Here is a 17688-nt window from a genome sequence, read left to right as displayed (position 1 = left end):
AAACTTGTATCACTATTGGACTTGACGTCAGTTCTAATGTCTACCATTTCCTGAAGGCTTGTTGGGAATCTGGTATTACAGGCTGGTGAAGATGTACAATTATGAACACTTGAAACCATTGACTACTGGAATAGAAATGCCAGAACATACAGTTCAGTTTGTTAACACCACCCTCAACAGTATTCCAGCTATATCGCGGCAGTCTGTAAATAATCAAGTCTGGGCCAGACAATCCAGTGATCAACTTGCCATCAACATATTGCCATTGATCTGGGCCAGACAATCCAGTGATCAACAACAGGAGCATTGATCTATGTTACTGGGATACAATGACATTTGCCAACCAAGTCAGCGAGCCTGACCACCCAATCCCATTAGTCGCCTCTTACGACAAGCATGGGTTACTGAAGACCAATTCTAACCCGGACCTTCACTAGTGACTTGGTGGGGGGACTCTCATTACAGGCTGATGAAGACGTACAACTATGAACTGTATATACATATATATATACCAAGGTGATGTTATGCGAGTTGTTCATTGTTTTACAACAATTGAAAATATTGATGGTTACGAAGGGTATTGATGTCAGCTGTCAATAGTGCAATTTGCCATCAATATATTGCCATTGATCTTTACACAATAGCAGAGCATTGATAATCTGAAGAATCATTTCACCCAAGGCAACATCAAGAATCTTTGTCTGAGTCTGTGACCAAATATAATTGTTTTATGGCAAGAGTTGGCACAATTTCACAGTATAGAGTTATAATGAGGTCTAATATTTTAAGCTGAGGTTACAAAACTAAACACAATGCAACTAGACTTGGGCTTCAAAGAAGTGGCTTAAATGGGTTTTCGGTGATCCATTCATATAACTATTTTTCACTTCACACCTTCATCCTGGGGATAGTCAAGGCTGGGTGTTATTTTCCGCTTATGTTCGATAGTTACGGCACTGACTGCTTTCACACACTCTACCGAGATACAGCATGTGAAGCCTATTTCTGGTGTCCCGCTGTGATATTGCTGAAATATTCCTAATGCTGCATAAAACCACTCACTCGCTCACTCACTCACTCACTCACCCAACCACTCACTCACTCCCTCTCTTTCACTCCTCACACGCTCACTCACTCACTCACTCACCCACCCACCCACTCACTCACTCCCTCTCACATTCCTTCTCACTCACTCACCCAGCACTCACTCACTCACTCACTGTCCCTAGACTCAAACCCATGTTTTCAGCAATTGTTACACTGTAACCACTGGCCTATCCAACAACCCCTAACACAAATACAGCATAATACCACACTCACTCACTCTACCTAGACTAAAACCCATGTCTTCGGCATGATGAGCAAACGCTGTAACCACTGGCCTACCCAACAACCCTTAAATACTGCTTCAAACAGAAGGAATAACTTCATTGTCTCACCGCATATCTCATTGCTGAAAGACAACATCAGTAACCTTTAGACCCAGGTAAAAATATCCTTCCACCGAAATGGTCACAATCATTGGCATTAGACAGTTCATCCCCCTCCCTCTGAAGCCAATTACTGGACAGGAAAAACTAATTTACATTTGTAGCAATTATTCATATGCTGACTTCACAATGTAATTTTACGCCATAGTTCAGAAATATGCACAGAAGTATTCTGCCATCATAAATATTCTGTCTTAAAGAAATCACAATGCAAGTAACAAAGTTAATCGTCTTATGAATAAGCAATTCTTCGCGGAGACTCTGCATGCATATTTTCCTATAACCTTTCGCAAGTGTAAAACCTCATCCCAAAGAATAAATAAAATATTGTGCCCTCCTCTACACCGCTGACTGACCTTTAAAGAAATCAATGAATTGTAGGCTGCAGAGCCCTGATATTTCAGATCACCTCCTCCGAGTCTTGCAGTTACATTTGTGAGCTTCCGATTGGAATTGCGATCCAAATCACCCTTAAACAGAACCTGCCAACTTTGACAAAAGGATTAACGAAATCCTTCTTCCGTGTGGCAATGAGGCGGAGAATACTGATTAGCAGCCAAGACACTATCAAAGGTGTCTAATCTATCAAACATGTCACTGACAATATTTAGTTTAACCTCAGATGCAGTTCTGACAAAACTCACAATCTGGTGAAAGAAAAACAGCGAAAATACCAGCAGGAACTTCCTGTCATCCAACAGTTTTCTGGGCTTACCGGGTGAATTTTTAGAATTGGTTACTCTTTACATGATACACAAAACTGCTCTTGAGACAAACATGCTTTGTCCAGACTTACCCGTATACAAACAGAAAAAATATTAACAATCATTTTGATAATAATGATGATGGTGGTGGTGGTCACAGGTTCTGATGATGATGATGATGATGATGATGATGATGATGATGATGATGATGATGATGATGATGATGATGATGATGATGATGATGATGATGATGATGATGATGATGATGATGATGATGACGGTGATGATGATGATGTGACATAATTTTTTCAGTCACATTGGCCATAATGATAAAACATTTCATACAGTAACAAGAAACACACACTATAGCCGTCATCAATTGCAACTATCGTTACTTCATCCTTGTACGCAGAGTACACAATGATTGCCTTAAAATGAGGGAGCTGCTGTCAAGCATATTTTATTATAAAGGGTTCAAATTGTTTTGCGTGGATTATAAGCTATACAATGTCTAAGAAAGTTTCCACATGGTAGGCAGAGCTTAATGAATACAATAATATTTATGAACACTTCCAGTAAAGCATGACCATTAAAACTCAGTGCTTCCATATAGTGTTTGTCAACAGCGTGACGGATGATTCAACTCTTGACGTCAGAGGCCCTGCGGGTGTACACTGATGACAAGATAAATTCAATGCTTAACATCGATGTCAAACTTTGATCAATTGTATCTACCTACATTAATTTGTAAAACACAATTATTTTCAGTTGTTTGGGTCTATGTATATTCCCCATGAATTTTCTAAATGTAATACTTCGTGGGCGTGCGGCTTGTCATGTCACATAATGCGTGGTAATTGTATGTCTACATCGCAGATGTATTACAAGTGTTTTAAACTGACAACTGAAAATATATTGCCTAAGTACTGTAGGTGAGTGAGTGAGTGAGTGAGTGAGTGAGTGAGTTTGGTTTTACGCCGCTTTTAGCAATATTCCAGCAACATCACGGCCAGGGACACCAGAAATGGGCTTCACACATTGTACCCATGTGGGGATTCGAACCCACGTCTTCGGCATGACGAGCCAACGCTTTAACCACTAGGCTACCCCACCGCCCCGAGTGAGTGAGTGAGTTTTATGTCACTTTTAGCAATATTCCAGCAATATCATCGTGGGTGACACCAGAAATCGGCTTCACACATTTGTTGTAGAGTATAATTCAGGACAGCCATCGTCCAACTATTTCCAAAGACCATTAACTATGTAGCCAAGCACGTGTGACCTAATTGTAATTATTCAATCAGCAATCTTAATCCTCATCACTACCGCAGTGTACATTGTCTTGTCACCCACCCTCTACTACTCTGTCATGTCACCCACCCTCTACTACTCTGTCACGGTCATTAATTAGTGTATATGACATTTATTGCCTTAATTACTCATCACCTTGGCCATGTCTGCCTTCACATCAACTGGTCAAGGAAGTGCTATTGTTTCTCTATCTGTCCATTGTTGAGTCGTCGCCTGTCCATTGTTGTCCAAGACTGTATATATGCTCACATCTATACTGTCAAGGAGTCCGGTATTCCGACTGTCTGTGTAGGGATGACCACGAGCAGGATAATGCCACTGGTAGGAAACGCCCTGGGGTTGAGCAGGTACTCCCCTCACCTCATGTATGTCTTGTATATATGTTTGTCATGTAACAAAAGAAGCTTGAACTCAACGTATTCCTCATCTTGATCAATATGTTATTCGTCATAATTCCCGAGTTAGTTCCCCAGTCGACCGTACCTACGCTTTGACACCTTGTACCCATGTGGGGAATCAAACCTGGGTCTTGGCGTGACAAGAGGATGCTTTAACCACTGGGCTACCCCACCACACCATTTCACCTGAGTATGTTGTAGTAGTATAGGGAATGGGGGTTCTGTGACAGGCCGATTAAGAGCGTCATTATATATCTATTCCACTTCCAGACCCCAGTATAAATTAACAATTTCGAGCAGAGACACCATTCGATGCACATCATAGGAGCCTTAAAATCTGTAGAGTTTCGGCAACCCCGGGCGGGAACGAGGACGACGCCAGATGCTAAGTTCCCCAAGGGATTCTGTGACAGGCGAACTATGAGCGTCATTATATACCAATTCCGCTTCGATGTACTCAGTGGTTTATGGCGTGTGCCCGATGCAGACAGAAAGTCGTGGAGCGCCGGTGGCGATCCACCGCTTGGTGTCCATGGGCGACAGCGGCGTCTTGTTGAGGGTGATGCCGTAGATGTTGTGTTTGTCGCTTCTCAACGCGTTCATTCGGTGTTTGAGCGTCTTATTCTTGAACAGAGCTTGTTTGAAGAGGACGTGCTTGATTTGTTGTTTTACCACGTATTTCTTGACTCCTTTTGCCTTTTCGAATCTCACCCTTGTCAGCTTTCAAGATGGAGTACATCTTAGGCCTCAAGCCGACGATGATGGCGATGGGTGTGCCAGCGATTCGTCCTTCATCTTGCCAAGGACCTTTTGTTGATCGTGTTGTGTAGGGCATGGTCCTTGGGGTAATCGCTGGTGTCGTACAGGTGTATGTGTTTTGCCATGTCCTCGCATTACCGTCCTCTGTCGCGCGTATATCTAGCAACAAGGAATCTGTGTCCGTGTACAGCAGCTCGCATCGATCACCGTATTGCTTCTTGAGCTGGTTGTAGTAGAAATCATACATGAGATGTTTGGATAGGTCGAGAATGCTCATCCCCACGTAGGTCGGTTGTTGAGCTTGATGTGACTTTTGTTCATGTGCAGCTGCCAAGTCGTTATCGAATAGCTTGCTTCGGTTGAAGGCGGGCTAGCGATCAGTTTCCTGAGTTTTTCCTCCTGGTGTGATCGCATACGAGTTTGACCGTCACCCGTTTTCTCAGGTTCTCCATCGTCTTACCAAACACCGAGTTGTTCATGAGCTTATACAAGTTCTTCTCGAAGTCACTGGTGGCCAGCTTTCGCAGGTCCGTGTTCATTCTGATGTAGGGCTCCATCCAAGGACTTTGGTCAAACTTCAGCACCCTATGAATTTTGGCCAGTTTTATACCTAACGATAGGTACAGCTGCAGGTTGCGATAGTGCACACGCATGCTGGTCTTGTTCATCAAGTTCGGGACAAGTTTTTCCACCCGAGCCAGGGTGTTCTCACCCAACAAGTCCCGCTGATAGTCGGACATCCAGTCTCGGCAGACCATCAACCGTTCGGGGCCAGCGGGTAGCTGTTGTGAGCAGCGTGCAATGCCTCGGGATACTCCAGATCCACTTCGAGGATGTAACCCTTCCCCGAATCCGGTAGCGATGCTTGTGATATCGATCTCATCGTCCAACCACTCAAACCCACCCGTAGGCAGAGACTGACTCATAGCCCAGCCGTACAGGTTGTTGGCGTCTAGGTAGAGAGGAGATGATTGGTGGGTTTGCTAGAGTCGTAGCCTTCCACGTACGTATTGTTGGCTTTTGCGTACCGTTTGGCGGCCATGGAGATCCCACCTCGCAATCCTTTTTCGATGAACAGGTGCATGTCGTAATCTGTGAGCAATTCCAGCTTAACTCCGGTTTTCTTCAGCAGCGCATCCCACGATAGACCGGGGCTGGTGTAGTACCATGCAGGGTCGAGTTGATACTGTTTCAAACACGTCCTCCTAAACGTCTCAAACACATCGGCTAGCAGGAGCACGTCCGTTCTCAAGTACAGATCGTGGTAGTCACCCAGATTCTTACATCCCAGTTTCTCCCACACATTCTGCGCATGGTCGTAATCGTCCTGGGAGATATGGGATTCAGTCAGGTTGCTGTAAAACCGGTCGATGGGAGGTAATCGGGTCTCATCGAACTTAGACCAATCATCCATGTACTTTCGTATGGGTACACACCCTTCCTCATCAGCAGGGGCCGAGTCACCGGCATTGGTGTATCGATCAGTGATGGGGAAGGTGTCATTGGCCTTGACCAAACTATCGGCGATGACAGGAGGAACTGCGCTGTCAATGAATCTCAGACCGTTGAGCGAGCGAGATGTATTTTTCCATGTTGTTGGGGATGCACTTGATATCGCCGTCCACCTTCGAGATGGCCTGCATGATCAGGTGGGCATCGTACCCTCTCAGATTGTGGAAGACCACGGGGATGTTGATTGTTTTAGGATTGATTCTAAGCTGGAGATTGCACGCAGCGTTATGGGCGGCACCTCGGTACCGGCCGGGTGATGTGGCAGTGATCTCTCACAACATCCCCATTCAGCGGTCCCTGACATATGTGGCAATTCTCAGCGCTTGTGGCCGACTTGGTCCTTCGGGGCGTCATGCGCATGGGGGCAGCGGTGTACAGCCTTTTCCTAATGATTTTCTCTTCCTGTTGCAAACACATCAGGAATCGTTCGGCCGCTAGGACCTCGGTAGATGACTGGAGCGTTCGTCTGTCCATCGCATCGCATCGGACGACCCGCGTACCGAACCCCGCAGGCTTGGTGTTCTTGGGTCTTGCACGTAAAACTTTGCTCAGTGTTGGGCACGTCGTGGTCGACCCGTTTGATGAGGGCTTCAAAGTCTGCGTAGATCATGTAAGGCACAGGCATCTGATGTTTGTGGTTGGTGAATTTCAAGATGTTGTCGCCTTCATTAGGCATGTCAATTCGGATCGCCGTCTCTCCTACACCTAGGCAATCCCCCTGGTGTGCTTGCAGCAGGTCGGCTCGCGTAAAACCGTGCAGACATCGTTCGCAGAAGTGTTTCTTTTCTCTGTGCATCGATTGATCGTGCAACAGCCGGCTCAGATTTTTTATTGCCGTGTAGTGATACTGACCGTCTTTTTCGATGAGGAATATATTGGTTCTACGCACGGTTTTATCACCCACAGGGCTTATCCTATGCACGATGGTTTTGTCGCCTTCGCGGGTCGAACACGTTGACGGCCACCTTGTTCTGCTTTTCGAATTGCGTCCAGTAGGAGATGGGTGTTAAGCGTTCTACACCCGTGAAGTCGAACCCGGATTCTTCGATCGGTGGATAGCTGGAACGCCTGCCCGGATTGCCCCTTGGTTCATGCGTAGCAGCTATGACCGCCACCACCGCACAGTAATCGTTAACATAAGCTTTGCCTTTGGGTTTTGGGGTTAACGAGGGCCTTTTTAGCCTTGAAATGCTTGGGCACCGGTATGTGCGACCCACCTTTGAGCGGCATGTAGTTCGCTATGTCGAGATAAATGGTGTTGATTTTGTCTACCACCCATCCAGAGCCCAGGTGGGTATATCTCTCCAACGACTCTTGTATTTTCTGCAACGATGCGTCGATGGAGGATTCAATCAATTCTGGTTGGGTCAGGGCTTCCTGTTTACCTCTGAAATAAGGTGCAACGTACTCAGTACTGCCGTCCGTATTCTGTTTTTGGAGCTCCATTTTCATCGTTAGTTGGTACTTGATGCTTTTCAAGTCGCCTAGTTCTTCGCGGAGTTTACTAGCGATGGGGGGTTTGACTGTACCGGTATCGATATTGGAATCAACCGTCATTATCCACCCCGGAGATACTTACCCACGGCGCGTGCTCCGTCTGCACAAATCTCAACTCGACTGGCCTGGTGTCTTCCAGCAAGGTGACCAGCTCGGCTCTTCTCATGCGGGAATAACCCTTCAATCCGCGTTCTTTAGCATGGAGTTTGAGGTCTCGCATAGTAGGGGGCTTGGTATATTTCATATCGAGCAAGGTGAGCAGTTGGGGTTTCCTAAGGCGGGAATAACCCGTCAGTCCACGACTTTTGGTGAGAGCTTTGAGTTCGACGACAGTAGTCATGGTGTATACCATATGCGGAGGCACATGTCTAATAGGGCGTTTTCAATGTGCAGATAATCCCGTCAGCCTTCAAAAAATATGAAGCGCCCCTTAAACTTTCGTCCTGAGCAGCCGGTTACGTTCGTTGAGGTAGTCTTTCTTCTTATCGTAAATAAGTTGGTTTCGAACTACGTCCCTTCCATGGTCTTTGCACAACCCATAATGTCCTTTGACACCTATGCCGCATACTTTGCAAACATAATTGACATGACCCTTTCTCACACAGTGGGCATGCGAGTGGCAATATTCAGTCATACAGCGTTTGCCGCAGGTTGTGGGCTTGCCGAGCAATACCCATTTACAATAATGAGTTCCCACGGGCCACATGGTGTATACCTTATGCGGAGTCAAATGTCTAAATGAATGTTACTACATGTGAAAGGGGTCCGGGGTTTGGGGTTTGGGTGTTGCTGGAAACTGGTTTGCTATGCTTCCAGGTCTTGTGGATGACCTTCCAGAGTATACGGCAGCTATCGAAACATAGGTCAACCTTTGGGCTGATTCTACCATCTCCCGCACCTTCTGGATACCCAGACGGGTGTCTTCTTGTTCCTCTTCTATTTCCTCCAGGACTTCGTCATTGTCATCATCCTTGTCCAACCTCGACAGGATGTCAACCAACAAATTCGATGATGTATTCGCGGTTTGCTCCACATGAGTCTCGAGACTCCCCAGGCGATCGTAGAAGTCCTGGATGGTTGGTAACGTACTACCAGGTATTGTTACTTTCAAACTATCCCGAGTCACCTTTTGTGGTTCGTCGACCGGCAACGATACTTGTGGGTCATCGACTGGCAACGATACTTCTGGTTCTTCGATCGGATCTCGCCATATGTCGTAGAGTCTTGTGGACCCAATACCGAAGCGTTTTTTAACCTCATTTGCTGGGAGCACCCTCGAAGGGAGCGTATTTCTTGGATCTTGTCCGAAGGTAAATCTCTTTTTGGTGGCATGGTTGTTTTTCCTAGGCATATATATACCCATACTTCCTATATGCCTATATGGGAATCCCAATCCTCTCCCAGGAATCCCAATCCTCTCCCAGTAATCCCAATCCTCCCAGGAATCCCAATCCTCCCAAGGAATCCCAACCTTTCCCAGGAAACTCCTAGCAATGCTTAGCAATACTTAGCAAATGCTTAGCAATACTTAGCAATGCTTAGCAAATGCTTAGCAAATGCTTAGCAATGCTTAGCAAATGCTTAGCAATACTTAGCAAAACAAGCAAACTTCTAGGTTCTGTTTAGTGTACCCCAGTATGTCTAGTGTGCCCTAGATTCCCATATAGACAATATTTTGCGAATGTAGATATACTGCGCAACCAAATGCCTCCAAAAAGACAACTATCACAATACCAAGCGGAATTGGTATATAATGACGCTCTTAATCCCCATTGGGGAACTGGTGGCTGGCGCCGTCCTCGTTCCCGCCCGGGGGTTGCCGAAACTCTACAGATTTTAAGGCTCCTATGATGTGCATTGAATGGTGTCTCTGCTCGAAATTATTAATTTATACTGGGGGCTGGAAGCGGAATAGATATATAATGACGCTCTTAATCGGCCTGTCACAGAACCCCCATTCCCTATACTACTGTTGTAGTTTCCTCCAGGGGAAAAATCTAGAAAGGAACAATTTCACTAGAGCGGCTAGAGTGACACACACTCTTTGATATATCCAAATGATGGAAGTGTGTGGGTATCGAGATCAAGCTGAACAAATATCTTCTACAAGGTGGATAACACTAGGCTACCCACCACCCAATTTAATGTAGACTACAATGATCAGTGAGTGAGTGAGGTTTTTTCCAGCTTTTTAGCAGTATTCCAGCAATATCAGAGCAGGGGACACCAGAAATGAGCTTCACATATTGTACCCGTGCGGGATTGTTATCAATCATCCTACCACATCATAGCAGTGAACAGCTGATACTGATAAACACAACTCCCTCACTCACTCAAGCCATATATATTAGTAAGTGAGTGAGTTTAGTTTTATGCCGCTTTTAGCAATATTCCAGCAATTTATCACATGATTAGCAAACTCATCACTTGCCCACCTGTGTTTCTATTGCAATATTGAAGCACACTATTTATGTGTAGCATGGGAAACTTAAAGATTGTTAAAACCTGGATTCCCTGGATAATTTAAAATTGTAGCCATCGAAGTTGTGTATTAAGTGTTGCTCTAAAAGGTATGTGGTTATAAATTTTCCACTGGTCTTCTAGGTATAATTTTGTTTATGTCTCGTTCCCATTTGATTTGATTACATAAGGCCAGACCAATTTTATTTTACAGATTTTTGTCCTCAGAAAACCTAAAGGCAGGAGAGGAAAAAAATAAAAATAAAATCACCAGTCAAAGTAATATTCCTTCTAAATACTCAAAGTATGTTACTTTTGGCAATTTATGAAGTGTATATGGGTCAAAAAACAATCTAAAAACAAAATTTCTGTCTGTTTACATATTTGGCCAATAAAAACATTAGAATTTTATTTTTTGAGCAGGGAAAATTATTCTTTTTCTTCTTCTTATTCTTGAAAAAATACGACAGATGGGTCCGTAAAACAAGAAATAAAATTGGTCTGGCCTAATTACGTAAGATACAGAATCTACCCAGTGCTACAAGGATGTCTTTAGAGTGACAAGAGGTTGCATTAGGCTGCCCCACTGCTCTACGAATAAGACACAGACCCTGAATCTTTATGTTCCCTTCAACCAAGAACTGCCTGTAATGCAATTTCAGTTTCATTGCTTCTCCGAGAGTTATACTTTCAGAGACTTTGCATTAGTTTAAACACTGACCTTTCCAAGCCAGATTTGAGCCAGATTCAGAATAAATCTAGACTTGCTTTATTTAGGGCTTTAGCATTGCAGAGAGGGCCTGGCAGTAGGGAAAATAATGTGGTTCAGGGACTGTGAGACAGACTATTTTAGTCTAAACACTGACCTATCAGAGCCAGATTTGTCCATTCACAGCTTGTTTATTTGAAATACAAATTTCATATCTTGCTTGTACAATAGAATAAAGTTCTACATTTTAACTATGATTAATTCAAGCATTCAGAATGTTCTCTACAGCAAGTAATCTACATCCGTTAGATACATCAATCTTTATCTACACTGAAGAAAATCAAACAGACTATATCCTTTCTTCCAAGGCAATTTCAGCATGCACTGGACCTTGCTATCATTCAATCATTCTGGAAAGACTCACACATTTAAACCTTGTTATTAACAAATCATTAGAGCTGGTCTGCCAACTGTTTGAACAATATTGAACCAGTGATTATGTCTAGCTATTCCGTACGAACATTTTTTTCACGTGTTTCTTTGTCACGTGTGCCAAGGACATAAAATGAAAATAATCAAAGCTCTTAAGTATACATATTATCTTGAACCTTCTATGAAATGTCACTGATTGTTAATGCTGCACCAATGCACATTATTTTACACAAACAACGCCTGAAAGAGCTATTGAAAAGTGCCAGTACCGATAAAACTGCGGTATTGAAGGTTACGAAAGAACCTGTCATGGTTTTTCAATAAGAATATTGCACTAGCATACACCAAGGATGAAAAGACCACAAGTTTTAAGTCTCTGACAGTAAAGTGTATTTCTGTTTCAGCTTCAGTAGGCTTATAATGACATTGGTGAAAGCACTTGTACCGAAGGACACAAATAACGGATTTGGCATCAAGGAATAAGCTCAACATTTAAACATTCTGCTTGGGTCTTGCTCTTAACGTTAGCTGGGCTGGGGGATTTAAAGTTGAGAGTGAGTATGGGAGTTAATTGAAGGTCACAATATTTTTTCATTTTTCTGCCACTTTGTGAAATATTATTGGCTATTACAACATGTCATCGTTTTTTTCCAAAGTTTTAAAACTTAATATCCATATGCTAATTGTGAGAGTTGACATTCAAGCAATTGGCCAACCAATACATACTGTACTTGTTAATGAGTGAGTGAGTGAGTTGAGTTTTACACCGCTGTTTTAGCAATATTCCAGCAATAACACGGCTGGGGACATCAGCAATGGGCTTTACACATTGTACCTATGTGGGGAATCGAACCCGGGTCTTCGGCATGACGAGTGAACGCTTTAACCACCAGGGCCTAGATTTCCGAAGCTCTCTTAGAGCTAAGATAGTCGTAAGTGCCATACATTAACATTAACTTACGATTATCTTAGCGCTAAGAGAGCTTCGACAATAGAGGCCCAGGTCACCAACTGCCACTGTTATACATGTAGTATACTGTAATTGAATAAGAACGTCTGTATATATAGATGTTTGGAACTCTCAAGGCTCTTCTTATTGCAGCAAAAAACATAGTTCTGTTCATCAAACAGATACAACGACTACAGCTGCGATATATTTTGGCTTCAACAACAAGTGCAGACCAGAATGTTTAATGCACGAGGTTCTCCTACAGCACCTTCTGTAATCTAATAAATAAAACAACACAACACAGGCCGAAGTTACCAGCCAGCAATACACCATATAAATTGGTTATTCCCCAAAACATACAGACTCAATTTGGTGCTCTGCAGTCTCCTGACAACATTAATTCCACACACAAGAGACGACATTTCCCTTTGTGCATCCAGAAATACACACACATGAATACAATATTGAAGGTCCTTATAAATGGATATATCCTCTCTATGCGTACACAGAAGAGTTCAGTCTAGACAAGCGGGTCAGTCAAAGGTCCTCACTCATTATCCAAAGGACATACTAGCATGTTATTCAAACTGTCTCCTGTTTTTGTTTGCTGTGCTGTAAGGTGGCGGCGTGACATTTGGTTTTGTTTGTCTGTTGTTTAATGCCGCACGCAGCAATATTCCAGCAATATGGTGGCGGTCTGTAAATAATCGAGTCTGGACCAGACAATCCAGTGATCGACACCAAGAATATTGATCTACGCAATTGGGATATGATGACATGTGTCAACCAAGTCAGCGAGCCTGACCACCCGATCCCGTTAGTCGCCTCTTATAACAAGCATGGGTTACTGAAGACCAATTCTTACCCGAATCTTCAGGGTTCACATTAGATTGCAGTGAAGATTCAACCCAGTTGACAACACTGCATCAACAATGGTACAACCTTTTTTTTTCTGGACTGTGTCAATACTTACACAATGTATAGGAAGGCATTGACAGCCCAGTATTTTGTTTTGCAGAGTTGTTTCCCTTGAGCACTCCAGAAACCTATGATTGTATGTTCAAATCCCTGGTCGACATTGTGAAGAAGTGAGAGAGTAGAGTTTAAAGCTTAAATCTTTCAGCTATACCAGGGTGAGTGAGTGAGTTTAGTTTTACGTCGGACTCAGCAATATTCCAGCTATATGGCGGCAGTCTGTAAATAATCAAGTCTGGACCAGACAATCCAGTGATCACCAGCATGAGCATAGATCTGCACAATGGGGAACCGATGACATGTGTCAACCATGTCAGCTGCCTGACCACCAGATCCCGTTAGTCGCCTCTTACGACAAGCATGGGTTGCTGAAGATCAATATTCTAACCCGGATCTTCACGGTCCTGAGCTATACCAGGGATGTCAATGTGTGAGTGAAGTCTGAAAATGTGTGGTCCTTGGTTTGCAGATATTCAATGTCCCCAGCTAACTGTACACAGAGAATTGCTCACAAGCTGACATGCTTCACAAAACAATTCATGTTTTACTATACAAGCTTTCATGTTATAATCTCTTCACTAATAGAAAATATCAAACTCTTAATTTACACCGCCTCCACAAAGCTACATTTTTTAGTGAAAAAGGGTGCAGTGTATTGTGACCACACAATAGACCAATATGGTACACCGGTATGTATTTTCCCTCATAGAAATAGAAATATATTGTCCCTTTGAGGATTTTTGAAAACAATACTATCAATCTGAAAGTCAATAATGCATCCTCAACTCCTCACCACGAAGAACGGCTCTCACTCTGAGTGATTAAGTTTAGATTTAAGCAACTTTTAGCAATATTCCAGCAATATCACAGTTGGGAAACATGAACTTGGCTTCACACACTGTACCCATGTGAAAAATCGAACCCGAGTCTTCGGCGTGACGAGTGGACGCTTTAACCACTAGGCTACCCACTTACTCCAGGAGCCCTGTACATAAACACACATCCATAAAATGAAAACAAAACCTAATGAGGTGGCCAAATTGCATGTTGGAAAAGAATTACATTCCAAAATTCTTGAAATACACCAACTAAATATGACAGGTAATAAAGAAATGGGAAGCAGACAAGGTGCTAAGTGATGGCCGACACGTCCAACTTCATGAACATTATAATTATGTAAGATTGTAACTGAGTGGTGGCATCATGCCTTGTTAACAACTTGCAGATTAGCTGGCCAGTGATTCCGATATTTCCTGGTTTAAAGCTGTGTTACTAATGGCGTTCCACCAGCAGGACAAACATTCCTATCTCCTACCACGCTAGGAACTGACGCTGGGAACTGACGTGTTTCACGGTCAACATCTGCCACTGAAGTATGCACAAGAAGCCTGCAAATTATGCTTTTACGTAAACACAGTAAGAATTACTTACATGTTTCATTAAATTTAAGCTTAATTAGCCACAATTTAAAAAGAAATTTCAAAAAACCTCATTCATGATGAATATAAGCATGTTTTTAGATTTTTTGAGCCAATGTACATTTTGCTCAAGACATTTAAATTGTACAGCATCGTTCTGATGTTTGTTCAGGTTAATTGAAATGACTAATTAGTCCTAATTATGCAGGATTGCATGGTATTAGTGGCATACCACAATATGCTTTTTAAACACCAAGTATTCAGATCTTGAATGAGGACCAGGTTGCTGGGCAAAAGAAGACGGTTTTAGTGAAACCTACACAGACTTTCATTCCCAACTGATGTTTCCCTTCATTATTAATTGAAAAAAGAATCCCAAACTGCTAACCTATATTTGAGATTGCTGTTATCAAAACCATTCTATATATATCTAGGGTCTTATTATGTAGAAAATAGAGAATCTCACCCAAGTGTCTACTGATATCAGTTATATCAACACGAGGGGTGGTGGGGTAGCCTAGTGGTTAAAGCGTTGGCTCGTCACGCCGAAGACCCGGGTTCGATTCCCCACATAGGTACAATGTGTGAAGCCCATTTCTGGTGTTCCCCGCCGTGATATTGCTGGAATATTGCTAAAAGCGGTGTAAAACTATACTCACTCACTATATCAACACGAGTTGATAAAGTTACAAATATCCGAGGCTTACCAAGGATATTTTTACTTTTATCAACGACTGTTGATATATTTGATATCATTAGACACGAGGGTGAGATTCTATTTATCATCAAAAATCACTCTTCATTAGTTTTCAATGAAAAAATGTATATCTCTGAACAGTGTACTACCATTAGACTTGAAGTGCAGTGATGTCATAGCATTGTGATGTCATGAAGTGCATGATGTCATAGCATTGTCAGGGCATTGTACAAAATCTACTGTCAAAACGACATTTCCTCGGAGATATGGTATGATCTCACACAAGCGATATCTCACAGTTTGGGATGATAAAGTAGGATCTGCAATCATTGTCACTGACTGTCAAACACTTTAGCTCCTAACATATCGCAATAGGTATCAGAATATGGGTTCTGAGCCAGATTAAATTGTAATACAATATATTTTCCTATACACAGCCCTATAACTAAGGGACATTGAAGGATCAAAAGCTCAAAGTGGAAGGGGTGCTAATTAGATTTCAGAATAGAAGTGAATTTAGTTTTACACCGCTTTTAGCAATATTCCAGCAATATCATGGCGGGGACACCAGAAATGGGCTTCACAAATTGTATTCATGTGGGCAATCGAACCCAGGTCTTCAGCGTGACCAGCGAACACATTAACCACAGGGCTACCCCACTGAAACTTTAGATTAAGAAGACTTACTTTTTACAAATGATACCAAAACAGTTTCATACAGCCAATGTCAACAGTGATAACATGATTCTCACTGTACCAACACTTGTCTAAACACCAATACATACAGTAAACTAAGATTCTAAGCAACAAATAGTGAGTGAGTTTAGTTTTATGCCACTTTTTAAAATATTCCAGCAATATCACGGCAAGGGACACCAGAAATGGGCTTCACACATTATTCCCATGTGGTAATCACACCCAGGTTAACGGAGTCACGAGCAAATGTTTTAACCATGAGGCAACCTTAACGCCCCAAGGAACTAATAGAACTATTAGTTTTAGTTTCTTATTACCCTAGTTCAACACATTTTGACTGAAATACACAACAAGATGTTTGATCAAAAAGATCCAGTTTATTATATCCATCAGTTTGGTATAAGCATGTTCGTAATAAATATGTGTAAATTATTCAATGCTCCTCAGATCACCTCAAGATTTGTTTCTTGAATTCTTTGTTTTGCATAAACCCATCTATTCCTGAAATATGCTTTATATCCACATATTTATCAATTCAATAAAATCACTGTCTGTCTCTAAAGAACTAATACGTATATGACAGAAAATCTTTACAGGATATATAGTAACGAAGACGGGTATTGATTCCATTGTAAGTAATACCTCCTCAAACTCGTCGTATGTTTGACGTTTAGTCGGATCAATAGCTCATCGTCCCTAAACTGACTCAATATATAGACTGTTGTAATGTTTTCATCTAGGGGAATACGTACAGTGAGATGACCACCACACCCATGAGGGGAAAACAGTTCTTGTGACCTCATGGATGGGAGATGCACGGCCATTACAGAATGTATATAACAGTGCTTCTGAAGTAGGACAATCAGCAAAGATGTCAGAGTATGTTGAATTTGTGGGACAGAATATCTGCGATAACAGTTTATATCCAGAATATGTTGAATTTGTGGCATTGAATATCTTCAATAACAGTTTATATCTAGAATAGGTTGAATTTTGACAGTGTGAGTGAGTTTGGTTTTACGCCGCTTTTAGCAATATTCCAGCAATATCGTGCCGGTGGACACCAGAAATGGGCATCACACATTGCACCTATGTAAGGAATCGAACCCGGGCACAGAATATCTGCGACAACAGTTTATATCCAGAATAGGTTCAATTTGCAGCATTGAATATCTTCAGTAATAGTTTATATTCATAATAAATTGAATTTGTGGCATAGAATATCTTCAATAACAGTTTATATCCACAATAAGTTGTGGCATAGAAAATAAAAATGTTGAAAAATAACCTAACTATGAAAGTTTGCGAGTAAATATTCAACCAAGATTGACAAATCAAATCATTATGTACTCAGAATAGTTCGCTCATAAAAGGTACTTTAGAAGCAAAAAAAATATCATGCCCAGAATTATTACAGGTATGGACTCCTATAATGGTAAGATAAGAAGCAAAACGTGACGTCAATTTTGAGGTTCCCTGTTGTTATTTACAAGCCTGGCAAAGGCAGCATTAAACTCTGTTCACTCACTTACTCATCTATACATAAAAGCAATTAATACAGAAACGTGAAAGGTCAAGGTCACTGTCATTATGACCAAAAATGATCAATCAATGTTAAACCTTCCATTTTTATGATAAAATTTCTAATGCTTATCAAGAATGATGTTTCAATCGAAAAATA

At 42.2% G+C, this 17688-nt stretch overlaps 1 protein-coding gene across 2 annotated transcripts in view; it reads right to left on the bottom strand.

The window, feature by feature from the left end:
• The window catches only part of LOC124278213 (UPF0415 protein C7orf25 homolog), a 235119-nt gene that overhangs the window by 105733 nt on the left and 111698 nt on the right, over positions 1 to 17688 (bottom strand). The window lies entirely within an intron of this gene.

The sequence above is a fragment of the Haliotis rubra genome, unplaced genomic scaffold, assembly GCF_003918875.1.
Source record: "Haliotis rubra isolate DU_JTF1 unplaced genomic scaffold, ASM391887v1 Scf233, whole genome shotgun sequence".
NCBI lineage: Eukaryota > Metazoa > Mollusca > Gastropoda > Lepetellida > Haliotidae > Haliotis > Haliotis rubra.
The sequence above is the reverse complement of the archived record's forward strand: the minus strand, read 5'-3'. Positions and strand labels throughout refer to the sequence as shown.